The following is a 27,130-nucleotide window of genomic DNA, read 5'->3' as shown; positions in this document are numbered from 1 at the left end:
CCCACAAAACAGAGCTGAGAACCTAGAAGAAAATGGAGCAAGAGTATAGCTCCAAGGGCGAGGCGGCTCTGTGGGCGAGGAAGACGTCAGTTGTGCAGACACGGGCACGTGTGCTGCGGGGGTCCGGACGCTGCTTCAGACGTGTAATAAGTGGCTTTCCGAAATTCCACACACATTCAATATTCCCGCCTCCTAATGCTTCCATTCCCTTTGATCTGTAGGAACTTCCCATCTAACCCATTCTGGCTCTCTGGGAATGTGATTGGATGACCTTTGAATAATAGCGGATCAAAGAACCCCCACATAAAATAAAACCGAACAGGTGATCTGAACCCACAACAAATGGGCCAATTCATCTGTTGGAATCGTACACACATTCTAAACTACAAGCTCCCAAACAAGTTCTGCGTTCCATCAGCAGACTGTTCTGGAAGGTAAGTGCTGATGGAGGCAGAGCTGTTTGCGCACTGCTTAGACATCCAATTTGAGAACGATTTTGCATTCTTGATCTTCAATATGCATATATATATGTAAGCGATAATAATGTTGTGCATTTTAGGTGGGCAGATTTTCACCACGGCTTATCCCAACATAAAAACTTCTCTTCAAAGTATTCCATAAAGCAGTTCTATCTGGCCGAGAGCCCCTAAACAACAAAGTATGCTTTAGTAGATTCATGGGCTGTTTGTACAAATTCAGAAGAAAGTATAGCTATAAACACAGGCAAGCATGAATATATAAACTACAGTCACAACTCCTGTTTTGGGTTGACTAATGGCTTGAACTACCCAAAGCAACTTGAATCCTTCTGCCTAGGCCTGGGATTTGAAGAAATAAGCAATTGTTGTTTCACCTAGCAAATGACTTGCAGAACAGAACAGACAATGAGGTATGCCTTGGTCTTTACAGTGAATTTGCTGACTGCTGTCAGCAGTTCAAATGTGAAACATTACTTTGGCATTGTTTTGTGCAGATCTTCACCCCCATATCTTCTAATTATGGGATAAATTATGAGTTTAATCTATCAAGTAACTACTAAACAGAAGAAAAAATCGGTGTAATCTCACATTTTCACACATCGATCTTTACAAAAGCAATTCAAAAACCATGCTTTGGGTCATTTAAAAACAAACTACCAAAAAAAAAAAAAAAACCCACAAAACCCTACATTTTTATTTTCCCTTCTGACTAATCCTTTTAGGTGCCACTCCACCCTCATACTTCATTAGCAGCGAGGTCGCAGGCTACAGAATCAGGGTTTGCAAAAGGGTGTCGAAAACATTAAACCTCTTAGTTGGTTTTATTAAAATTCTTATAACCTACAAATGGCCAAAGTCATATTTTCCACTAATTTGCGCCTGTATTAAATCTTTATTTCAAATTTCAACCTGAAGTGAACCCGTGGCACTGAGGTGCAAATTCTGGAGGATGGACCTTCATTTGGAAAACCAGAAAGCCCTCTCCTAAGAGCCGTCGTGACACATAATTAGCATTCTCTGGTTAAGATGAATAACCAAGCTCCACTAATCTGTTCCAGGTTGAAAACAGGATTCCCTTGACTTAATCTTGCTCGAAGAAATTAACTTTTCTTCTCTTGAAACTGCATCCCTGTAATCGAGTGAGTTTCTTAGAAGCCATGCCTTTATGATGAGCCGTTGAGTTCCAACTTCACAAATAGTTGAATAATTGGGCACGGTCTGACCAGAGCCCTCCCACGCCCCCACCCCCAGTCTCCTGGGAGAAAGAAGTAATTGGAGGGCGGGGAGGAATGGAAATGGGGTGTCTTTTCAGCTAAGTGATTTTTCCCCCGCAGGTACTAAACTTTGATCATTTTCTCAATGAAAGTTACACTAACATGTGTGAATACACAAGTTATAACAAGGAAAGAAGCAACGTTCAAATGGTTAACCCAGAAAAACTTAACGAATCGCTTTAGTAAGCTGCAGGCAAGAGTTTTTGGAGTGTGCAAACTTTCATCACACTCACTTTTAGGACAGTCGATGCCAACCCGCTGTTTCCCCAACCCCTCCCCCCTCCCCGAGAAATTCCAGTAGGCACATATTTCCTGAAGTTTACCGCGTGCACTGAGCTGCTTCTGACGTGCACTCAGATCCAACCCTGACAGTACGCACGCTCCAGAATACAAACCACGCTGAGGCTGGAGAGCCCGCTCTCTGCAGTGAAAAGGAAACTTTCCAAGCCATATTCCTGCCTGCTCTTATAAATTTAGCAACCACTTCAGCAAGCCAAAAGAAGAAACTGTCTAATCTCGTTCAGTTGTGCCGAGTTGTTCAATAAAGTTTGAGAGTCAGTGCAGACAGGCTACGCCAGGCCAAATTATTGACAGAAACATACTGTTCACCATGGCAACAAGCAGAAGTCGGCTGCAAAAATGTAAGCCAACAGCCCACTGCTCCAGGAGCATCTGCCAATGGACTTTAACGGCCAAACACAGGCAGGGGGCTCTTCCTGCTTCTCTATGTCAAACAGCTGCTAACTCGGGGGTCACACGGAAACATGCAATTCACTAAAAAGTGTCAGGAAAGAAAGGATTTTAAATACCGTCATCAGAAGCCCTCTCTGGACCTCCTTCCTTCTGCACATCCGTGCTCGAGTGCAAGTTAGCAAACTCCTACCCCCGGACGGAGGGCTGCCCGAGCATCGCATTTTACAGACTGTCCCAGGTTTTCCAGACTCACCCAAAGGCAACCGACAGCCTCGAGTCTCGGTGCCATGATCTCTGGAAACTCGAAAGTGGCCTCCTTGCAAACACCGCTCAGACCGCTGACAAGGAAGGCTGAACGAAACCGTGTGGCGGGAAGCGGGACTCGAACACACTGTGCTCCTGGGCACTTACTTGCAAATGCCTGCACGATTTCTCCTTGCCACCCAGGAAGCAAGGGCTTTTTGGCCTGGACCTCAAATAGAAGTTTCAGAGGATCCTTCCGATATAAACATAAAACCCCGCACTGCATCACTGACTGGAAACATCTCCTGCCGCCCTGGCAACATTAGCTGATTAGGAGCTCACAGTGCACGTGGTCGCCTTTTTTTTTTTTTTTTTTCAAATTAACATCGATTTTTAAACTGTTCCCTTAAATCCCGTTTTAAACATCATTACTCCTCTCTTCCCCCAAGACAGAGAAAACACAGTATAAGACAACGGGCAATACTTACAACTCGGACCCCAGGCTCTGGCTAGCTACTTTCTGCAAACTTCTCTTGGTGGGCTTTCTCTAGTGTGCAGACCATCTAGGAACATTCTCAGTGTCGCCCTGCCTCCCTCTCCCAGGCAGTGCCGCTCCCATTAGAGGAATTAAAAGTGGTTGGAGCCATGCTAAATTTAACAAGCTCATTAGTATTCTTTCTGAGTGCTTCCGAGTGAACTCTCTCTATTCAAGCCGCTCTCTCCAGCAGAAGGGTCAGGCGGCTAATCATTAAATCAAACTAATGTCACCCTATCACAATCAGCCCGAGAGAAGGAGGGTTTATTATTTCAGTTTATGCTAAATAAACGGTTTTACAAATGGTCCCCAAGCAAGGTCAACAGCAGCTTCAATTACAAGACAAACTTAACAAGAGTTGCTATAAACCAAGCACTCCGTATTGACTTAAGAACAGGCTCAACTCCACATATTGCCACTGGCGGGCTTGTACAGGAATGCATATTGTAAAATAAAGGAGCTTCTTTCTTTGCTAGAATTTGCGACTGCACGGCACAGCGACTCTTCATTCACCTGTCTCCAACCAGCTAGCTGCTCAGCTCAATTCACCCCACACAAAGGCTGGAGCCCAGACCTCAATGGACCGAGTGAAACATGTTCAAAACTAGGCTCTCTATTGTGACTGAATTTCTTAACATCTTTTCAAAAAGCGGAGAATGCCTTGAGGCTAAAGGAAGAAACAGGCTAATGGTGAATTGGGAATTCTGAGCAAATTTCAGAGCCCTTTCCTCCTAGCTTTTGAGGTTGAAAGCAAGCTCTTTCCTTTCAAGTTTCAAAGTCCTTTTTCCTCCCGCAGTGTCACAGAAGGATTTGAAAAGAAGGTAATTGTGCTCACAGTCTCCCTGATCAGAGCTTACGTCCTATTTCTGGTATTTCGGAATACTTCTTGCAATAATAGTGCATATAGCTCAATCCCTTAACCGGCCTGCACTCTGCAATTGCTCATTAAATGAACAATTGCGGGTATAAAATGCCTTTTATGTTCAAGGTCTGGATATAAGATAAGCATTCTAGGACTCTAAATTTGGTTTACTAAGGAAACTCTCCATCATTAAATTACAAAACTGAAGTCAGAATATCAGGCTTTCCCAGAAAAGTGGCACTCAGGTTTCGGTGAGCCAAAAGGAAAGGCGGATGGTTGGGGGGGGAGGGTGGCAGCGGGGGCTGTGGGGAGAAGGCAACAAAATGTTAAGGGGAGAAAAAAAAAAAAAAAGACTGGATACTCAGATTTCTGGCCGAATGGGCTTCTAACAAGAGAATAATATTTCCATGTCTCAGAAGGTCTGAGTTTGTGAAACCTCACCATTTCCATACTGAATGGTTAATAATAAAGTCATCTTCAAATGGATTAAAACAGAGGTCGGAGGCCAGGTCAGTATGCAGATGACGATGCCGGACCCCTCACAAGCAAACATCGTCCCCTTCCTAAAGCCAAGAAATAATCCTTTCCCGCCACACAGGGCTATCGTTTGTGCCATCTCACTGGGTCCCCACAACAGCCCGTACGGCAGCAAGACAGGGGGCTGCGTCCCCCGTCCAGATCAGAAACAGCAGGGCGCAAGGAGAATCCCGACCGTGCCTTACTGATCGAAGCCACACAGCCCTGTAAACAGGACAGGAGGGCTATTCGTGAACAGGTTTGGGGAATGACACGGGGAGCGTGTAGGCACTCCCAGCCTCCAGCACCACCACCATCAAGGCCGCCAAAAGAAGACAAAAAGTAACCCCAGCTTTGTGCATAGCCATTTTCACAACCCTGATACCCTCCCCCCCCCCCCCGCCCCAGGAAATTTCTGTGAGTACAGCACACCCTTGGGAAGCGCTCAGGGGGCCTGAATGACAAATCAGTGGTGAGTCACCACACCTTGGGGCCTCGGTGCCACTGGGGATGAGACAGCACAGGAGTGAGACACACACCTGCCCTCGGCCGGGTCCTCGCACACCGCCCGGGGCTCAGCCAACGGCTTCTGTGTGCTACTGCAGCCTGGGAAGTGTTCCCACCAGCCCGGAGGCCCACCTCCCCGTTCTGAGAAAGAAACAGAGCCCACTTTCCTGCTCTCCTCCCAGGAAACTGCCTCGCTGTGTTTGGAAAGAGCATCATCTCAAGTTTCCCTCTGATGCGTCTGTTGCATCTCGTCAGCTTTACTTCTTCGGTGATTTACATTTCCACGTTCTCTGAACAAAGACCTGGGGTAGCCAAGTCCTCGCCTCCCTGCTTCAGAATTCTCCCCCATGACTTTGACCAAAGAGAGATCAGAAATGAAAGAGAAGAGGCTGAGTAGATTCCGAAGCATCGCAGAATCTGGCTGCGAGGGAGGCATAAAGTTCCTATAGGCTTTGGAAGCAGCGTCTTGCCTCTTTCCTTCTCGACTGTGCCTCGGCCAGGGGCTGCTCCCTAGAATGTCTGGAGCTTGGCTTCCAAAGGCAGCGAGCAAACAATGCCTCCCCTAAGAACATTTCCAATGCCCTTGGGGTCAGACATCGCCCTTGTGCGGCTACACATACATCTCCCACTGACAATGACTGATGACAGAGGGAGTGGCCCAGAGAGATCCGGAGAGAGCGCTCGGCTTTGTCTGCAACCCTTAAACCAACTGCGAGCCTGCCAGGCGAGGCCAGCAGCAGGATTGGGAGCCCCGGAGACATTCCAGTGGCAACCCACCCCCTAAGATTACGCGGGGTAGCTCTCTCTTCCTGCTTTCATCAGGCAGGAGGTCCTAGGTGAAAGGAGAGAAAGCAGAAAACGCTCTCCCTCAGAGAACAGGCCTCTTAATTGCGTGAACGTTTCTAGAGCTCTTTGGCCGAAGAACAGAACTTAGTCTAGATCGACCAAGGTCCCACCGGGCCATCATCAGGAGCTCCCCGCCTCCAAAAAGGCAGGTCAGTGGTGGACGCAAGGCTGATTTCTCCCCACCCTGCCCCCCACCCGGCTCACAGAGCTCCATGCAACTTCAGAAGGGGAGCCCGGGACAGAAGAAAGCAGGCAGGGAAGGCAAACTGGGAATTCAGATCACCTAAAACACAAAACCTGCCATGGCGGTTAGCTCCGCTCCGGGCCAGGGCTCCGCACACCCAGTGAGCAGCCTCCTGGCTTCTCCAGAGATCATACAATGAGGGATCCTTGCCCATCTGGAAAATCAGGAGCTGACACCACTATCAGCTTGTCTGGGGCCTCACTGGGCACGCCCGGTGGCCCACAGGGCTTCCGTGTGCCCTCCTCCGCGCCTCTGAACCTGACAGATCCGAGGTCTATCACGCTGTTCATCCTTGCTCCTGGGCATCAGAGACACCGGCGGCAAGGTGTTCCCGCGACCCGCCGGGTCGACGCTACCCGACCTGCTGGGGGCGTTTCAGTCCAAACCCAAACACAAGGGTACTAACCAACTTTGAAAGTTCCAGAAAGAGCGCGGGAGCCAAGTCCCGCCTACACCAGGGAAGAGAAAATAAAACAGATGCAACAGAACCCTGAGGGCCCCTGGAGGCGTTCCTGTAAAAGGGAGGAGGAGATCTTCCTTATTTTCCGGGAGCTTGTGAAGAAGACCCTTCCTCGAATTAAGGATTCTAAAGTGTCATGAAGCTTCTTCTATTTGCCTGCTATTAGTTGCTGGGCGCTGCTTACACAGAGTGAGTTAATTAGTGACATCAAAGGCAGCACAATAAATTCTCAGGAGGGCCAAATTTTTCTTCTTTCTGCTTAATAGCGCATTTATGCCTGTCTGTGAGCGGCAGCCTCACGAACATTTAGGTATTAGAGACGTGTTTCAGAACTTGGTTTTCATCTTTTAGACGCATTGAAGAGCCTCTCCTTCTTACTTTGCACAAACAGATGTGAGCGGTGCGGATTCCAGAACGAGACTCCCAACCGACAGTTTAAGAGAAACAATGAAGGGCCTGTTCCCAAGGCCGGAGCGTGCTGGCCGCTGCCTCCCGCCACGTCCTCTGATGGGACAGGTCTTGTCACCCCGGAGATCCACCGCCGGCCCGTTCAGATCGCCAGCCCGTTCAGCGGGAGGGCTCAGAGCCTACTCTTCCTTTAAAGGCACGCACGAATATTCTGGCAGCACTTTGGAATGGTGGCTTCCAGTTCTGCACCCCTCCTCCACCTCAAGATCAAAGTCCCATTCCCTAACCTTTCTACCATTTTTTAAATTGCAAGAAAGAACACAAATTTAACTGGCTTCATCTGGTGTGTTTATGTTGCATGGTTTTTGTTTTTAGAAGGCTGCATAATGAGAAAGCCTGAGCATATGGCAGTATTATATTTTTAATAAAATTTTAAAGACCATGCTTACTCCATTGCAGGAATCAGACCCTCCTGGAGAGCACATTTAAATATCAAGAGAATATCATGACTGTACCGAAATGAACCAGAGGCTCCATCCCGATGACTCTGATTAGGGGAGGGGAGCAGGGCTCACTTTTGCTGACTTAGCCTCTGGGCACGGCCAGGTGGCGCTGGGTCAGGTTGGTACAACAGAAGCTCCCTCTAGCCACCACCCACTTTGACCTCAGCTATGAAATGTGCGTTTGAGAAACCCAAACTGAATACGTTTGGATTCTTTACAATTTTACCGTAGGTAAGGCGTGAGGCTGGGTAGCAGCCTGCTTTACTCAGCCATAAAAGTCTGAAACTGGGTGTAACATTTTCAAGTCAGGACTCAGATACTGTCTTACGAGGGAAGCGGGAAGGGCCACAAAACCTAGTCTCCCCAGAGCCCACGTTCATGGTCACAGCCGACACTGGATGCTTTGGAACCCGCTCCCCTGGTCACCTGAGCACGGTGTGCTCCAAGTACCCGCTCTCCTGGCAGTGAGCCTGGAGGGACAAAAGTCAGACCTTTCTTCTGCTGTTGTTCCAGATTTCCAGGCACATCCAGGAGAACCTAATGTCCCAACACTAAGGGAATGCATCTTTTTTTTAAGAAGTCCCAGTAAAAGCGATTAAAAAAAAACCAAAGACCAAAGTCATCTACCTTTTCCAAAATACAATTCTGTTCTCACTCATTCTTCCTACCAATCTCTTTTCTCAAAAGCCTGCCAACTTAAATCTATTAACTATGTACCAATTAGTAATAGCCAACATCTTCTTACTATGAGGCAGGAAGGATTTAGCTCACCTGTGTCGCTCTGTCATCACCGTAACTGGATTAGAAAGGTGCTGTCATTTGCCAGACGAGAAAATTGTGTCACCAGAAAGCTGGGTTACTTACCCAGATCACACAGCTGGTTCTTGGGAAGACCCCAGAGCCCACAGAGTGAGAACAATAAAGCCCACACTTAAATATTTGGCTACTGGACCTCCCTACTCAGTGATAAATAGAAAATAAACTTAAATATGATTTCTGGTCCAAAATTCAAGTTCGTGTCAGCCTACAACTTCACAACCACCCAATTCTGCTGCTGTAGGATGAAAGCAGCCATAGATAAGACCTAAACCAATGAGCATGGCTGTGTTCCAATAAAACTACTATTAAAATATTTCCACAATTGGCTAGGTGCATCAAATGATTCCACTTCCAGGATATATCTGAAGGAAAAAATTAACAAAGAAGGCCATGATTTATATTCAAAGCTGTTCGTCACAGTGTTATTTACGAGGAAAACTCTATAACAAAATAAATGCCCAATATCTTAAGTGATGGAATATTGTCACTGAATATAGTACACGCAAGGATTTTCATGAGCACAGAATAGAACCGTACTGAGCAGCGGGTACTGCTCTGAGGCCGTCTATGCGAATCCCATGAGGTAAGCATGACTGTGATTTGTATTTGTGCAAAAACTGAGGCACATTTGTCCAAGAAAGCACACCTAGACAGTGGCAGAGCCAAGATACAACCCAGAGTCCACTCACTCACCTACTACCATGCTTCCAAATTTCTGGAGGAAGGGATGGTGGGAGGAAACTATATATATTATTTCTATACAAAATTCCTAAATCGAAAAAAAAAAAAAAAGCCTTAAAGGAAATGTACCAAAAAAACATGAAAAGTATCTCTATGGGTTAATTTTTTCTTTATGTTTCTTTATTTCCTTATCATTTGGGGGGGTGATGTTTTTACTTATTTCTGAGAGAGAAAGAGAGACAGCGTGAGCAGGGGAGGAGCAGAGAGAGAGGGAGACACAGAATCCGAAACAGGCTCCAGGCTCTGAGCTGGCTGTCAGCACAGAGCCCAATGCGGGGCTCGAACCCACGAACCATGAGATCATGACCTGAGTCAAAGTCGGACGCTTAACCGACTGAGCCACCCGGGCGCCCCTTCCCTATCATTTTGAAATGCAGAAATAGCCAGTCAATTTACTGCTACTTCTATCATAAGTATGACCTTTACAGTAAACCTCTAGATAAGTCCAAATTAACTTCACATAGATTGAAAAATCATCCCATAGATCTATCTCCTGAAGCCTTGTTACAAAATCCTTATTCCACCTCTTAAAACCCAAGTGCCTGGCAGACTTTTCTTACACCTAGTAAATAACTCTTTACATGGACACTGAGCTGTACAGAGATTTCAATAAACTTGTTTATTTGAAAATACAGGATTAGTTTTTAAGATTTACTTAAGTAATCTCTACACCCAATTATTTTTCTATATTATTTTCTTAAGATTTATTTATTTAAGTAACCTCTACACCCAACGTGGGGCTCAAACTCACTACCCCAAGATCAAGAGTCACATGCTCTACTGCCTGAGCCAGCCAGGCGCCCCTAAAATTATATGATTATTTTAAATTATTCCATAGCTATACGGAAGTGCCTCCCAAGCCTCCCTCCCTGCCAGACTTGGTAAGTCGGCTTTCACCAGGCCACGCCTAAAAGGTATAGAGGGGAAACTGCATTATAAACAATCATTACTACCTTGGCTATTGTTCACTTTTACTGAGCATCTACTAAAAGCCAGGGTGTGTGCAAAGTGCTCCGTCTGCACTAATCCCTTTGAATGCTCACAGGCCCATTGGGTACGCGTCTCACCACCCTAGTTATTCAGGTAAATATCCTGAGGCTTAGCAAGCTGAAGCAACGCACTCGGAGTCCTACTGCAGGTAAGGGGCCAAATCCACGTGACTCTCCTCCATTGTAAATGACTAGTAACCCTACAAAGTCTCTGCAAGTCCTTGGAACACTGATTTGCTTCCCATTTTTCTATATGTATGTGGGAAGATTACGGTCATTGTGAAAATTATTCTACCTCTCCCCATAAAAGTTATCAGCAAAAGATACTTCAGGCTGCAATCAAATGACCCGTTATCTTGCCATCGTGTTTCTGGGTTCTGAATAGCTGGCAACTCTGCAAAGGCATACTTAACACGGTCTTCTGTGGGACCGTGTAGCAGCCGTGGATGCAGGAAACAGTCTGAGTGCTTGGTTTGCGTTCAAGTTAACAACAGCTCCAACAGTTAAAGCCGTACATAGTTTATGGGAAGGGGCAGATGTCCAATAGTTAAAGAAGCATATGGTTTATGGAGAAAGGGGGAAAATGTGTGCTTGGAAGCAGCTTTGCTTGGATTATTTACCAACAAATGAAAGGCCCTTCACGCCACCCCAGAGCATACCCCCCTCCCACAGGCTGCAAAGGAACGCTGAATGAGTCAATAAAATGAGCGTCACACTAAGCAGGGACCTTCTCCCCAATGAAAGATGATTATCGAATTATGGCAAATTTGAGAAAGTTTTCTCTTTTTTTTTTTAATCAAGAACAAAACCAGACTACTTCTTAAAATGCACTATTAGGAATTGTAACTGTTCCTAAAAGTGCCAGCTATATTTCCATCCGTGCAATATTAAAACTAACAAGCGTCTTTTCAATTTCTTTTAATGACGGGGTGTGCAATAAAAATACAGCAGTGCTTCATTTAGCCAAAGGAGCTGAAGCAAAAAGAAGCAAAATAAATAAATAATAAACTTACATGGGCCACTTACCAAAAATAAAATCATTTAATTCAACATTTTACAGGAGGTACGCGTAGCATTTTGAAAGCAAAAATTCTCATAACACAAACCTCTCCACTTAAAAATCACTGCCAGGGGCTGGGACCCGGGCAGGATGTTATTTCTTTTTCAATTTATTTTTTAATGTTTGGGTATTAATGACATCAACAGCCATGTCGTATAATAAGGCAGCACGGTTTAATAAAAAGAGTTAGGAAACGAAGGTCCCAGTCTCGCCTCCAGCCTTTTGTCGGTGTGTGACCCAGGGTAACTTGAAATATCAGACTGTCAGTTGTCTTACATAACAGGCAAATAAAACCTGCCCCTCGGACTTGCTAGGGTCTTCTGAGGGTTAAAGAGTATATGAAAAAGGATATATATAAACTATGGCATTTATGAATGCCAGGCACCAGCACTAATCCCTTCATTATCTGTTTGATATTAACACAAAGCGGGGGGTGGGGGGGGGCTGCAAGTGCCCCAGGCCGGGAGCTGGGAGGCTGAGAGAAGGCCTCCCCTTATATAAAATGATATGCCAGTCCACTCCACCACCCCACTGCATGGGGTGAAGCAGAACAGTGCTCCAAAGTCCCCCCCATCTCCCGCCGGGAAACAAACCAGCGTGCACCTCTACCAAGAGCCAGGCTACACATCTGTGGCATTTCTGCTCTTTCAGAACAAGATTCAAGTTAATGACTCGTAATTACGACTGATCATCTCTTTCACCTACATCTTTGATGTACCTTGGGTCAGGCTCACAATCAACATTTACAAAGCATGCCTACTTGAAATTGGCATTGACAAGACTCCTCTCTTCCCTACCTGGTTTTCAAAGATGACTTAAGACACTTGAATCTTCCTAAGAAAACCACTTTTTCTTTCTCCATGGATGATATTTACTAAAAAAAAAGATTACACAAATTTCTTGAGGGTGGTGGTCGGCCCCCGACACCCACTGCCTACTTTGGTACACCCGGTGGGCTAAGAGTGGATTTCATAGTTTTAAACGGCTGGAAAAATGAAAAGAAGAAGTGTATTTTGTAACACATGAAAAGTATGGGAATTTCAAATGACAGCGTCCACAAATACACAGCCAAGTCCATGAGCTTTCATATCGTCTGTGGCTGCTTTTGCACTACGGGAGCAGAACTGAGTAGTGACAAGAGACCAAAGGGCCCATGCAAGTCCTGAAATCGCTACTAGCTGGCCCCTAATGGGAGGCATGTGCTATCCCCTGACTTACCTGTCTCAGGTCATGCTAGGAACAGCCACCAGTAAAATGATGGGGCACATAGCCTGGGAAACTTACAAAATAAGGCAATGCCATTTTCAAAGAACTTAGCATTGAGTTGATGCTTCCAAACCCTAAGATAACCGTAAGATGGATACTAACATCACCCCCATTTTACAGATGAAGGAATCAGGTTTAGAGACGTGCCCTTCCCCCAAATCACAAGTGAGGAAAGTCGGGCATGAAATCAGTCCCCTGTGATTCCAGCCCTGACAACGTATATGGTTAGTGAAAGGAAGATGCAGGCTTTTCTCATAAACCTGAAGACAGAATACGTTTCCTGTCTCCCCTCTCGAGGTGCTAAGTGCTGGGAGAAATAATGAATTTCAAATATGCAGTCTGAGAAGTGTGTGATTAAGGGCGGGCCTTCTTATCCAGCTTAGCATGTGTCTGCAGTTGTCTATGCTCTGCTTGTTTTTTTCAAGAACAATCACAGAACACACAAGTACACATTTATGTCAAAAGTGCCACACTCTCCTCGGAAGTTAAAGGGGATAGAGCCCATTTCCCACACATCAAGCTATTTGATGCATCTTTTTTTTTTTTTTTCCAAGTACCAGGAAAAGCACCCTCCGCTGAGCCAGACATATTCCCTCCTGACCTGTTTCTAAAAGCAGGATCACCCAGACCACACGCACTTTTGCTAGCAGGGACGGAGAAGGCGCACGCATGAATCAAGGTTTGAGACTTCCTAGTCCCACCAAATCGGGGCTCTCCTGACCAAATGCAGCAGCAAATGCAGTGAGGGTTCCGGAAGAGTGTTTCTGCAACTTGCATGAAAAACTGGGTCCGGGGGATTTCGGTTTGGCTGAGTCAAAGAACACACACGGGCTCAGGCTGGCAGCTCCGCGCACTCTGATCACACAGACGCATCCCTGTCGAGGTCCCACGTGCCCCAGCACCGAACCTGACCTTCCGAGAGGTGGATAAACAAAGAGACTGCTGCCCTCGTGACTCCTATAACGGTGGTTTTCCTAGACATGGCCCTGCCCAAGGAAACAGTCATAGCGTTGGTACAATGGACAGGTGGACGGTAAACTTGGCATTGAGAGGTAGGTACTGGAAGGAAAAGATTCTTCAGATGTGAAGGTGGGTGTCCAGCCCACCTTGTTAGAGGACACCTGGGAAAGTCTGAGGCGAATCTGCTCTGATTCAGATTGCCAAGAAGGCCGGCCAAACCCCACCTCACCCCTCAGGGACGCCTTCCACTGAGTAACACAGTATTAACAGTCGCTCTGATGCTCCAAAATACTGCACCTTGGCTTTGAGGGAGTCTGCATGGTTTTGTTTGTTTGTTTTTGCACTTTTCTTCCTTCTTTCATTCACATCTTGCTGACACAAGTGGAAATTCGTATTTCTTGGCAGAAAAGCTTTAACTTTACTGCCAAGCCATGCATTTCAAATTCTTCCCTTCTCATCTCATTGCCTGGAACACTTGGATTCAAGTCTTCACGAAGAGCTGGAGAAGACAGCAACCAAAACACATCATCCGGGCAATTTTATTATGCCTGACGATTTTGTTAATTCTGTTGGGTCTCCTTCATCTATTCTATAATTTATAGGGAATACATCCCAGGGAGGTCCAGCTAGCAAATGTACCAGCCCTCTCTATAAAATCAGTGCATCTCCGTTCATTGAACAGAACCTTAGCAACCAATGCAACAGTCCCGGCTCGGTCTCAAGAGAAGTTGCCTCCCCTTGGCTCTTAAGTCGCCGTGCAGCCTCACAAAGCGACACTGAAGGAAGCTCAATTTTATTTGTCTTCCTCCCTATGCATTACTGGCTCTGGATTCCCGAGGAGGAGTGGTCCAGCAGAGGAAGAAGGAAACACTTTGTTTAGATTTCCACCTCGTCTTCAAATCTGCACCACGAAGCCATCTATTCCTGCCACATAACAACAGTATTCGCAAATTACTGATTTCCATCCAAGCACAGTTTCTGGGCAATTCTGACATCTTTCTGAAGTACTCGGGCAGTAGTCTTCCTTACCAAAGGCCTCATAAATTACTCGGAATAAAACCGAGACAAGCACTTACCTCTATACACCTGCCTTTCCTTTCTTTCGATTACTTCTTTGCGCTATGTTAAAGACTACTCTGTAACTGTCAAATCCCCCTGATGTTGACCCCAGGGATGCTCATCCCTGCCACCAGCTGGCCTCTTTCTTTGAGTTGCCTCCCTCCGATTTGCCTCTTCTCCAGCTAAACCTTCGTTGGACCCAACACCCCCTCCATCCGATACACTCTCTCTCTTCTGTGTACATCAGAACCACTGAACAAATCCTAAGATCTCCTGACCACCCATGTCTGGACCTTGTATGGCTTGCACGTGACTCCTTAAGTTGTCTGTAATGTTTCCAAGAAGTGTCATCTGGCTAATTTAATGGCTTCCTCTCTGCACCGGTGCTTCAATTCAAGTAACTGTTGAGTACCTGTCTTTTTCTATCATTTAAATTTGAATGGCTCCAAAATGTGAATATCCAGGCCACTGTAAATTCATTTACCCAATTTTAATGGGTCTAACAATTCACTGCTTGCCTGGCTGACCAGTCGCGTTAAACACTGGGCTCCTGATTTTGGCTTAGGTCATGATCTCATGGTTCGTGGGTTCCAACCCTGCATTGGGCTCTGCGTTGATGGTTCAGAGCCTCCTCAGGATTCTCTCTCTCTCTCAGTCACTCTCTCTCTGTCCCTCACTCTCTCTCTCTCTCTCTCAAGATAAGTAAAAACGTAAGTAAGTAAATAAATAAATGATTGCTGAAAAAATCATGTACATACCCCTGCAATACAAAGTTCTGAAAAGTGTTAATGTTTATTTATTTTTGAGAGAGAGAGAGAGAGAGAGTACAAGCAAGGGAAAGGGCAGGGAGAGAAGGAGACACAGAGTTCAGAGTAGGCTCCAGGCTCTGAGATGTCAGCGCAGAGCCCAATGCAGGGCTGGAACTCACGAGCCATGAGATCATGACCTGAGTGGAAGTCAGGTGCTTAGCCAACTGAGCCACCCAGGTGCCTCTAAAAGGTGGAGTTTTAATGTGGTTAGATACTCCCATGTTTCAATCCATTGAAAGAGTCTACAAAGACGTTTTGTTTTTATTAAGTATTTAAGCTCCACATTCTTGGAGTTTTACTAGTGTAAGGGAAAGCAATAATGAAAGATGAAGAATTAAAACCTATTCAGTAGCCTGCGCTCCCTGGCAAGTATAGCAAATCTGTTGAATACCTTTTGCTTTAGAATAACCCCCCTTCAGAAACCACAGAAACCACCAAAAGTGCTAGTAAAATACTTCCTTACCCAACATGAACTATCTTGCTGGGTTCCTATCTGAAGGTTTTATGGGTTACAATAATTTGCAAAGGCATCAGGTTTTCCTGGGGGGCTAGGAGGATTTTTTTAAATTACTTATTAAAATACCCCCCTCAGAAATATAGATTCCTAAAACCCAACAACAGACCCATTTTTCCACATGAACACTGAAAAAAATGAGAAAACAGAAGTCACAGATTAGCTTAATGACACTGATCAGGTCACGAAAAGAAATGTGCTACACAACTTATCATTTCATTAAAAAACGTATATGATGGTGCATTTGGGGGTCTCCTTCCCCACCCGTTCCATGGCTGGGCTTGGTTTCATTGAAAACTAAGCCGCTGGTGATATCAAGTCCCAAACCCGTTTCCTGCTCTGCCATACTGACCACAAAAAGGAGCATTTAAAAATCTCCTTAAAAGCGAACAAGTGAATTCTGTAACGTCACTGAACAGCTCAAAGATGAAGAACACAGTCTGGCAAAAAGGAGCTTCAAACCGTAGAAAAAATACACCACGCTGGGAAACAGGTATCTCGTGAATCCTAAAATCTCATACATTTGATCTTGATTCCGAGAGTGCAAACTGTGGAGTACTGAAGACGGAAGTTCCTGTGACCCCTCGCCTAAAAATCTTCTAGAAGCACATGTGCTCCTCTGCTCACAAGCTTTCCAGGAAGCTGGGGTGGACAAGACTAATCCCAAGCTGCCTGGCCCGAGTAAAGGCTCTGAGTGCAAGGAACCACGTCAGCCTCCTCCCTCCCCAGCCTCTGAGGCTGCACCCTGCCTGCCCAATGGCAGCCAGGGTATCTCCCCGACTCTCCATTACTAGCTGCATATTTGCTCATCTCCTCCCCAAACACCCCTAGAATGAGGGCAGGGGCTGGATCTCACTCGCTGCGGGATCTCTTCACACCAAGCCCACCACAGGCACTAGAGAACCCCTCCAGGGGTGAATCAGTAACTGACAAGCAGAAGGCCCGGCAGGTGCCTGGTCTGGTCATGACCGGGCAGGTCTGCTGCTGCTCTTGCTACTGTGTTGTTTCCAAGGGGGAGCCGTAGCATCAACCTGATCAGGATCGAGGCCCAGGAGGAAAGGACTCTGGGGTGTCCATGAGGGATCCAGTACTGGAACCCCAAGAAACAAGATGCCAGAAATGGAAGTATAGCTCTAAACAGGGGAGGGGTGACAAAGAAGGGAGAGGGGAGGAAATCACCTATGGCAGCACCTCGCCAGGGGCTCATTCTGCTTATGTGCCCCTTTCACTGTTGCCAGATTATTAAGAACATCATGGTGGAGGGCGCCTGGGGGGCTCAGTCGGTTAAGCGTCTGACTTCGGCTCAGGTCATGATCTCACAGTTTGTGGGTTCGAGCCCCACGTCAGGCTCCGTGCTGACAGCTCAGAGCCTGGAGCCTGCTTCGGATTCTGTCTCTCTCTCCTTCTGCTCCTCCCCACCCCTCCTCTCAAATATAAATAAACATTTAAAAAAATTTTTAAAAGAACGTCATGTTGCTATTCATCAATTTAAGGCTAGTGCCCTTTGATGGCAGATAAAACATTAAGGACACCAAAGCAATGAAAATGAAAATAAGCAAACAAAGGGCCAGTGAAATGGACGCATAGCGCTCTACCAAGGGGCTCCCTCCCTCCCAACATTGGTGTTTCACCTGTTCGACGCGGAGATTTTTCACAGGTCCAATACTCACTTTGTGGGAGTCACTGTGGAGATTAAAATTTCGCCCACGTATATGAGGGACGTGCAGAGTGACTCATAGTTTACGGAGATACCCGTACAACTGGAAGGGCACCAACAAACACTCGGCTTTCTTCAAGACACTGAATTGTCAGGTTGGATGTGTTTGCACAAGTTATTGATAAGTTTTAAAGAGATACACACAAATGACAAATTAAAGAATAATAATTTAAGAAGTAAGCCTTTTCCCTCCGCATACCGAGAAAGGGGGCAGCCAAGGGGAGGAAGGTAACTCCCAGTTCCTTGCAAGGGTAGGGCATTTTTATGTAGCACATGGATTTTTTTTTTTTTTTTAACTCTCAGTCTTTCATCTTCTCTCTGGTGAGGACTGTGTTTGCCACAGGCTGATAAGTGAATGTGGCAGAACTTCAAAACTCATGTCAGCCAAAGAATCTAGAGACAGAGAGGAAAAAAAATCAGACATAAAGCTGGTAAAAGGCAGCTATAAATTTTTTTAATGCCTTTTATTTAATTCCACCCAAAGATCACACGGCAATGTGATCTAGATTTGGTCCATCTCTCAAACTCGGACGCACGCACGCACATGGCCTCAATCCAACTCCTTACCCCAAAGATGTGGTTTTCATTAAACCCGTAAACCCAGGCAAATGGCTTGTAAGACCAATGTGTTAATAAACTCTTTCCTCTGAAGACCGTTGGAACCTTCAGTTTACTGGGGCGCATCAAGAACTGATAAAGAAGAAAACAACGGGACGTAAAATGTAGTTCTCCACGTAAAGATGAGAGCCCAGCCCGAAGCCAACAGCCATTATCTATAATTTAGATCAGTCCTCGGTACCTTGTTAAGAGAACTTCATTACTCCCGTCCTAACTGAAAGTAAGTCCACGAAAAGACAGGGCAAGAACACAGTCCACGCACATTCACGCTCTCTCTTTACTTTTTGCTCAAGAGACGGAGGTGCGGGGGGCCGAAGAAGCATGGGGACACATGAAGCTGGTTAAAATGCCGTCTGACACCAGTGGTATGAAGACATCCACTAGAGTATTTACAACAGCATCATTTGTAATCAAACATCTGAAACTGCCAAATGCCAGTCAGCAGCAGGAAGGAGCCACATCGTGGCACATCGCGAGCAGAGGAGTACCACAGAGCAAGGTGGGCAGACAGCTACGGCTACACAGAGCACGGGTGCATCTTGCAGACACAATGCAGAGCAAGAGGGAAGAGCCAGACACAAATGTATCGAGTACAAAAGCAGCCACAACTCAGTACCCTGGTCGGAGTCGGAGGGCTCAGAGGTGCTCACTTACAATGGTCCATTTCTGGGGCTTGGTGCCGGCTTCACGTGGACATTTCGTCCTTGAAAATCTATGATACGTGCACTTTCCTACAGGCATCCTTCCTTCAGCAGAAAGTGGTACAAGCCTCCAAACCGTTTCTAAACATCGTCTTCTTCAGACTCCGCTCATGCGCTCCTGTTCACAAGTGCGATTCTCTTTCTTACATGTGACACTTACAACTGTGTATTTCAGGTGGCTTAATACAAATACATTCAGGGGCGCCTGGGGGGCTCAGTCAGTTGAGCATCTGACTCTTGATTTCAGCTCAGGTCATGATCTCACAGTTCATTGGTACGAGTCCCACATCAGGTTCTACGCGACCACCGCGGAGCCTGCTTGGGTTTCTCTGTCTCCCTCTCTCTCTGCCCCTCCCTGTTCTCTCTCTCACTACCTCTCTCTCTCCAAATAAATAAATAAACACTTAGGAAATACAACTACATTCAAACTCACACTCAGTAAGAAAACGTTACTCTGTAACAAGAAAGAAAAGAAAAGAAAAGAAAAGAAGAAAGAAAGAAAGAAAGAAAGAAAGAAAGAAAGAAAGAAAGAAAGAAAGAAAAGAAGAAAGAAAAGAAGAAAGAAAGAAAGAAAGAAAGAAAGAAAGAAAGAAAGAAAGAGAGAAAGAAAACTCCCTAATAGGCGGGGAGGGCTGTGCAGTGAACAGGCAATTCGCTGAAGAAGAAATTTAAATGCGCCAGAAGAAAATAAGACTTAGCTTTCAACTTCATTACATAATAAAGGAAGTGAACCTGAAACAGGACACACTGGTGTTCTGTTGGTTTGTTTTTTGGCCTTGCTACCAAATTGGGAAGAGTTGGTGATGGCCCAGTGAGTAAAGGGTAAAGGCGGTACACTGAGTACACTTACATGCCCCTGCACCGGTTTGGTGACCTATGGGACAAGGAGTCTTAAATGTCTACCCTAGATGGCCCAACACTCCCCGAGAGTCATTTAGGTTCCATGCAAAGACATGGTCTCAAGGATGCTTGCTGTGTAACGGGTCTGGGGGACTCCCACACCGCCCAACAACAGGAGAGAAGTAAGCAGACAGGAGAGGTGGGAAGCCAGGAAAGAAGTGTAGACCAACATGGCCACAGGCGTGGCTATCTCTACACGGTCGGTGAGGAGTGGTTTTTACCCTCTTCCACTGCTGCACGTTCAGACATTTTTCTAGAATTAAAGAAAAAAAAGCCTTCAAGGAATATTTAATTTAGAAATAAATAGGTCTTTGCAGAACTATCCCAAAGCTTAAATACTATCCATGGCCTACACAGAGCGCATGGGCTCTTTAAGAGAGCGCTTGGTCTTTGTGAAATATGAGTTAGCGGCAAATAAGAACGATGCCAGAACTCTCACCGCAATTGCCACAATCCAGTATTTGAGCATTTTTTTTCCCCTTTCCGAAATCCCCCTCGGGGGTGGGAAGGAGGTATTACGCACTCTTTGAGCTCATGCCCAGTTTAACCCTGATTCCCCAGACAAAATACAACCTGTAAGGATTCATGTGTCTCCTCCCGGCAGCTAACACCCAGCTGACTCAGCACACGGCTATTTATTAATCACTCTGCGTGCAATCACACAGTTCTAGAAAAACTGCAGTGTCTCCCCCTGCAAACTCACGCTGTTTTTTCCAGCTCTTCTGACCCTCTGCAGCCCTAGGCATTGGACTGTCGGGTCACTCTGTCCCAGCCTCTCTCACCTTGGCTTGGAACAAGTGTTAGATTCAAAAATGTTAGTTGAGATTGCAAAACTCTCAGAGCTTGCTCAGAAATGGGATGCGATGTGTAAAAAAATAATAATAATAATTTAATTAAGGGGGGGCGCCTGGGTGGATCAGTCGGTTAAGCATCCGACTTCGGCTCAGATCATGATCTCATGGTTTGTGAATTCAGGCCCTAAGTCGGGCCCTGTGCTGACAGCTCAGAGCCTGGAGCCTGTTTCAGATTCTGTGTCTCCCTCTCTCTCTGACCCTCCCCCTCTTGTGCTCTGTCTGTGTTTCTCTCTCTGTCTCTCAAAAAGAAATAAATAAATGTAAAAAAAATTTTTTTACGTAATCTGGATGGGATGTAATTTTGTGCCCTTTTCTTTTTTTTGTTAATAGTTTATTGTCAAGTTGGTTTCCATACAACACCCAGTGCTCATCCCCACAAGTGCCCCCCTCCATGCCCATCACCCCCCTTCCCCTCCCCCCCACCCCCATCAGCCTTCTTCTAAAGTATAAGTAACTGTATCATGCATTTCACTAAACAGTATGTTTTTGCCTTCTGTAAGTGAAAACTTCAGGATTTTAAAAATCCTTTCTGTCAAGGAAAACTGAAAAAGGAGATCATGAGTCAAAGCACATACGGAAGGAATTAAACAGGAAGGTTTCCAGCTCCTACGCCTCTACTGGGAAGCAATGTGACGGTACACGTGTGTAGAAAAAAGGCTAGAAGGAAATGTGCTACAATGTTCATTTCCACCCACATGTGAATAGCTGGAAGAAGGGTGAAGAAGGGTGAAGAAGGTTTCTTTTGCTGTGATTTTCAATGTTTTCTACATTCAGTACTGCTTTGCTATTAGAAGACCCTAATCAAATGCTACAGGACACAGAAAGTGCAGTGAAACAGACAGCACAGAGGCTGGGCATCAAAGCCCCTGGGACCTGGGGCTTCTCCCAACACACAAGTTTATAGTTTGCAAAGGTATTCTTTCCCAAGGTATGCCGATGCCTGGCACCAGACTCCCTGAGGAGTCCCCTTCTCACAGCAGAAAACACCGGACATTCATTATCCGTGCAGGGGTTAGATACCAGAAAAATAAAGGCAAGACCCTTGACCGTGTTTTATCTATTTCTACCAGGAATTCTCTCCTACATTTTAATGATGTTCTTTGGGGGGGAGAGGGGAATGTCTTTTTTATTTACCCACAAAAGTGAAGCACAAAGTACCCTCACACTGACTCTAAGATTAAAATCATGTGAACAGCTCCAAAATGAGGCAGGGGACCCCTCAGGACTCACACACGCTGTCAAGCCCCAACAGTTCATTGTGGCTGGGTCCCCTGGGCCCCTCACTGCCCGCCACGGGCCTGTGGAGGAGGGGATGGGGGCACTGGGGGCACTCACCGCGGGGGATCCCCAGGGCTGGAGGGTCTGCATCTCTATCACTCAGCAGAATTAGATGGTAACATGAAAAAGTGCAAACACTTAATGGGCTAAACCCATGAAATGGCCTCAAAACCATCCTCGGCACCGCCGTCCCGGGTCACGGTGGCTCCCAGGCTGGGTAGTGTGTGCGGCATCGGAGATGGACAGCGCTCAGGCATGCCGGCGCCCCCCCCCTCCAGGCCCACCCCCCAGCAGGGCTCCCACACACTGCCCAGGACAGGGGACGAGCCTTCAGCAGCGGACCTGAGATCTCCTTGGAGCAAAGGTAACACAGGTCATCATTTACCGTGAGCACCTTGCATTTAACAGGACCCTTGACGAGCTCTGCACGGGCTCTGCAGCCACACTGTGAGCTATGAAGCTGACTGCACATTTTACAGCTGTCGAAACCGAGGCTCAGGGAGATAAAGCACCCTATTCAAAATCCCATCGTTAGGGAACGGCAGTCAGAGCAAGGCACACAATCAGTCAAGAAAACCAGCCGAGGAGTGTGATCGCCGCCCCCAGCAGCGCCTCGGCCTCGGGTAAGACCCTGCCCTTTGCGGGGGGTGGCGGACGGCCGCTGTCCGCCACTTAGTGCTGGTCCCTCCCGATCTTCCGGCCAAGTCAAGCCTTGGTGACAATGGTCAGGTTTTCATTTTGCATCCTGCTACAGGTAGCTGCACCGCAGGGGCCCTGAAATGCCTGAAGCCTGGCTCATCCGGGGACGGGGCGCCTTCACGAGCGCCAGGCTGGGTGAGCCGGGCTGTCCTTGACAGACACCCGGGCGAGAACAGTCGAACACCCCCGGAGAGCTCTCCTCCCTCGCGTCTCCCCTCACGTCCCATCTCACTCACTTCTGAGGCCCCAAGTCTGGCTCTAGTTTCTGGAAAAGGACTTTTTAAACTGTGTGAGTATCACCTTTGCGGTCTCCACTGTAAGTCTAGGGGCGCGACTGAATGTCGCACAGGCCTGCCCAGCAAGGATGCGGTTTATTCTTGCTCTTGTGTAAAGCTGCCCGTTTACTCCGATTCAGACGCACCCACATAGTACGATAGCCCCCAACAACTTCTCTTCAGTCTTTTCCTGTTCTCCTTCCCTTTTTCTTCACTACCAGAATGGACCTGCCAGAAGAATGACTAGAACATTCCAAACCAGGCTCCCGTCGTAAGCACATAGGGTTTTCTGAGTCGCTGCCTCCCTCCCTCCCCCCAAACCAGAAAGAACCTCGGGTAATTCGTAGGAACACTTCCAACCGAAATACAGCCAGTGGCCTCAAGAAGGGCTTGCTGCTCTTCCCAAAGTAGAAGGGACCCAGGGCAGACAAGGGGGTTAAGTAAACGGCTGTCACTGAGAACAAAAGCACAACGCATCAGTTCAGTTCTTACAGCTTTATATGTATGGTCATTACACGCTGGACACACACCTGGCCACTGCCTCGTGGCCTCGGTTTCTGCGGGGCGTGTCGAGGGATTACAGAAATATGTGGCCTCCTGTGATAATTCTACAAAATATCCCAGGTTTAGATTTCTTCCAAAGGACCACAATGACAATGCAAAGCAGATTCCTGATGGTATCGGACTAAACACAAAGTTAAACGTGGGATGCCTTCGTGTACTCCACAGGATAAAACTCTGCAAATATGCCAAAGGCACTCATAGTTAGAATAGAAAACCCACAAACCTTCCAATTGCTCAGAACTTTCAGAGGGCAATTTCGTCACGTTTTAAATCAATGAAGGATGGCCATCCCCTGTTAACATGTGGGCACTGAGTTTTTCTTTTCTGACTTCCTGCACCTGAACCAGGTAAACTCCCCCACCCCCAAGGTTATAGGTTTTATTTGGCATCTGTAAGCTGGGAGAACAATGGGGAGATTGACCCTGAGATTCTGATTTCCTAACTGGCTTCCTGGGAGCTCCGGTCCCACATCGTGTCTAGAGGGGTCTGCACTCTGGGCCCCGCCTTCCCCTGAATCCACCGCTCAGCCGACTCCACGCACTTGGCCTTCCTCCTCCCAGACTCCTGTTTATTCGCTCCCTCCCCCGTGAAACGTTCAAAGCTCCGTGTTGTTAACCAGCCGGTGGAATGGAGCAAATCCTCATACATCAGCCCTTTGCCGGCCGACCTGGGAGTTCACGGTGGCTCTTCCCCGACACACAGAGCGTAAGTGAAGCGCATCTCGGATCACAAGAAAAGCCTTCACATGTTCACAGACCTCCTCTTTCATCTGCAGCTTCTGTTCGTTTTTGATGAACTGTGTTCGGCCGCTGCCCCCCGGGGCCGCACAGAGGGTGACGGCGCGGCCGTGGAGTCTGGCTGCCAGGGTTCAGGGCCCGGCCCCGCTCTGCACTCAGCGCCGCTTCCTCATCTGTGGCCAGGACGAGGGCTTGCCGCGAGGATTAAGCGGCCGCACATGAGAAGCGAGCTACAGATGTCAGTTCTCAGAAGAACCTCCCGCCCCACGCCGCGCATGGTACGTCTGCAGAGTGTGGGATGTGTCTGCTGCCTGATTTATAGAAGTTCAGCCTGTTCCCTCAGAGTCACACCCGTTGTGAGTCCTTTCAGTTCCAATAGAGACCTTGGGGCTCGCTGATCAAAAACGCACCGCGTGTGTGGTTATCTCGTCCACCCCCGTGTCCGTAACCAACAGGGATCAATGTTTTTAGCTGCCATTTAGCAGAGATGCCAGCACGAATAAAGTACGCTGGACCCATTCCTCCAGATGCCCGCCTTGCGCACCTCGGTCCAGGTGTGCGAGCCAAGGAAACAAACTTCACCCCTTTGGGCCTCGGTTTCTTCCTTTTGAAAAATGGAGGTGACGGAAGCTCCCCTTATAAAAGGTTTGTGGGCAGGAAACAAGTTTCGTTATACACATTTCTATGGGGAAGCAAACCCTGTGGGAGCAAGTTCGCGGACTAAGATGAATAATAACACAGCAACATCCAAAGCTATTGAATGCCAGACTGTGTACAACCGTTCGAGGCACTGATTTCCTTAAATCTTCACCACAATCTCATTAGTATTCCCATTCTGCCAGGGAGAAAGCCAAAGCTCAGAGAGGGTAAGAAACTTACCCAAGGTCACACAGCAGAGTCAGCAACAAAGCCTGGGCCAAGGGATCCCCAGCACCACCGTCATCCGTGGCGGCTCTGAACTTGTCCCCCGAGCTCCAGGTCACACACCGAATGACGGAGGAGGACAGCCACGTGAGTGAGCCAGCAAAGTCGTCCAAATCAGGTATGGTGACCAATAAGTGTCAGCTGTCCCAGCCCGCCTGTCATGAAACCCCATCTCAACTGGATTTAACTCAAACCCCATTAACCGTACCACATGCATGCTGGGGCTCACCCAAGGATATCCTCAGCGATTCATCAAGGTGCCAGAGGGAGCTGGGTTCCAAGCCGAGGTACACAAAACTCCACAGTTTTGTGTGCTGCTTTGCTCCTAGGCTCTGACAAATCTTGTTGAGGCCCATAGACTACTCTCTGTTTCTCTCTCTCTCTCTCTCTCTCTCCCTCCCTCTCCAGGTGCTTGGCCCCAAAACCTCCTCAGTCAGAAGAAACAGAACAAGACCTGAATTCATGCAAACAGATGCCCAAAGTTAGCTGTACAAATAACAGCCTCCCAGCCCCGCCTGAGCTCAGCTGGGACTGCCTGCCTCCTCACCCTTCAAGTGTCTCAGACAACCTGCTTCTTTAGCCCTAGGCTACTGAGAAAAAGAAAAGGTCCCAAACTTAATTTGGCAAGGATTTCCTCCACGGCACCGCTTCCCGAATCTTCAACGAGCCATGCTGCTCTTCTCTGGACTTGAGCTGAAGGCGGCTCAGCGATGGCCGGGTCTGCGGCCGCACTCTCTGCTCCACTGCCCGGAAGGGCTGGGGAGGCCGCCAGAGGCCCGGAGCTCAGGAGCAGGGTAGGGGCTCTGCCCCCCTCTGGGCACCTGCAAAACCCTTCCCTGAATTTCAAGCTACTGGACGGAAAGCACACACCAGACTATAATAAGGGGGCAGACCCAGGTCATAAGTGAAGGTCGCATGGGGCCAAAAAGGGGCCTTGTGTTTATTCCTGTGTGATTCGCCTGCGTACTGCGGCCCGCCGTGTGACACAGGGCGCCTTGCCAGGGGCCGATGGGACCATCTCCGTCCCTCCCTCTGGGACCTTACAGGCCCCCGGCAAAGAGTCTGGACTCTAGTGGGGGTGAGTGGAAGTGGGGGGAAGGAGCGGTCAGCAAAGGCCTCAAGGGGCCCTCAGACTGAATAACGGGAAATAGCCCAATAGCCCGAGATCCTAGCGCTGGGAGAAGAGAGAAGTGGGGGATGGTGGACACAGGAGGTCGGCACAAAGAACAAAAACATACAGGCTACTCCCAGGGCTTCAGACATAGAAGAAGGTGTCATCGTGACGGGTCCCTCGGAAGCCAGGGACACTGAAAGTGAAAAGCCTAACAAGGAGGCAAAATCAGCCAGGTCCACTGCCATCACCGGCCTGCAGGTGAGGAGGCGCAGGTGCAAAAGGGCAAAGAACACGTATAGGAAGTGACAGCCTCCTTCTAACGCCTGGACCCACGCCTGTGGCCCAGGACTTCTGGTTCCTCTTTTCTGGGGCTTTAAAATGTGAAAGTTTAAACAAAGCAGGAAAGAATATCCAAAGGGAAAATGTGTCTTCAGCAAATGGTGTGGGGACAACTGCACAGGAACCTGCAGAAGAATGAACCTGGGCCACTTTCTTACGTAACACACAGAAATAAATTCAACGAGGACTAAAAACCAAAATATGAAACCTGAAACCATAAAAGTCCTAGAAAAGAGCACAGACAGGAACTTCTCTGACATAGGCTGTAGCAACATTTTTCTACGTATGTCTCCAGAGGCAAGGAAAATAAAAGCAAAAATAAACTACTGGCACTACATCAACATAAAAAGCTTCTACACGGCAGAGGAAATAATCAACAAAACTAAAAGATAACCTACAGAATGGAAGAAGGTATTTGCAAATGACATAACTGATAAACAGTATCCCAAATATATAAAGAACTTACACAAATCAACACCCAAAAAAACAAACAATCCAATTAAAAAATAGGCGGAAGAAACGAACAGACATTTCTCCAAAGAAGACATCCAGATGGCCAACAGACACAGGAAAAAGAGTCTTGGCATCACTGATCATCAGGGAAATGCAAATCAGAACGACAA

The 27,130-nt window shown here is 47.3% G+C and overlaps 1 protein-coding gene across 1 annotated transcript in view; it reads right to left on the bottom strand.

Annotated features, from left to right (window-relative positions):
* GLI3 (GLI family zinc finger 3) overlaps positions 1-27,130 on the bottom strand; it is a 265,255-nt gene that overhangs the window by 190,013 nt on the left and 48,112 nt on the right. The window lies entirely within an intron of this gene.

This window comes from Hyaena hyaena, unplaced genomic scaffold (assembly GCF_003009895.1).
Source record: "Hyaena hyaena isolate Hyena2069 unplaced genomic scaffold, ASM300989v1 scaffold_133, whole genome shotgun sequence".
In the NCBI taxonomy this organism is placed as follows: domain Eukaryota; kingdom Metazoa; phylum Chordata; class Mammalia; order Carnivora; family Hyaenidae; genus Hyaena; species Hyaena hyaena.
Note: the sequence above shows the minus strand (reverse complement) of the source record. Positions and strands in the feature narration are given on the sequence as shown.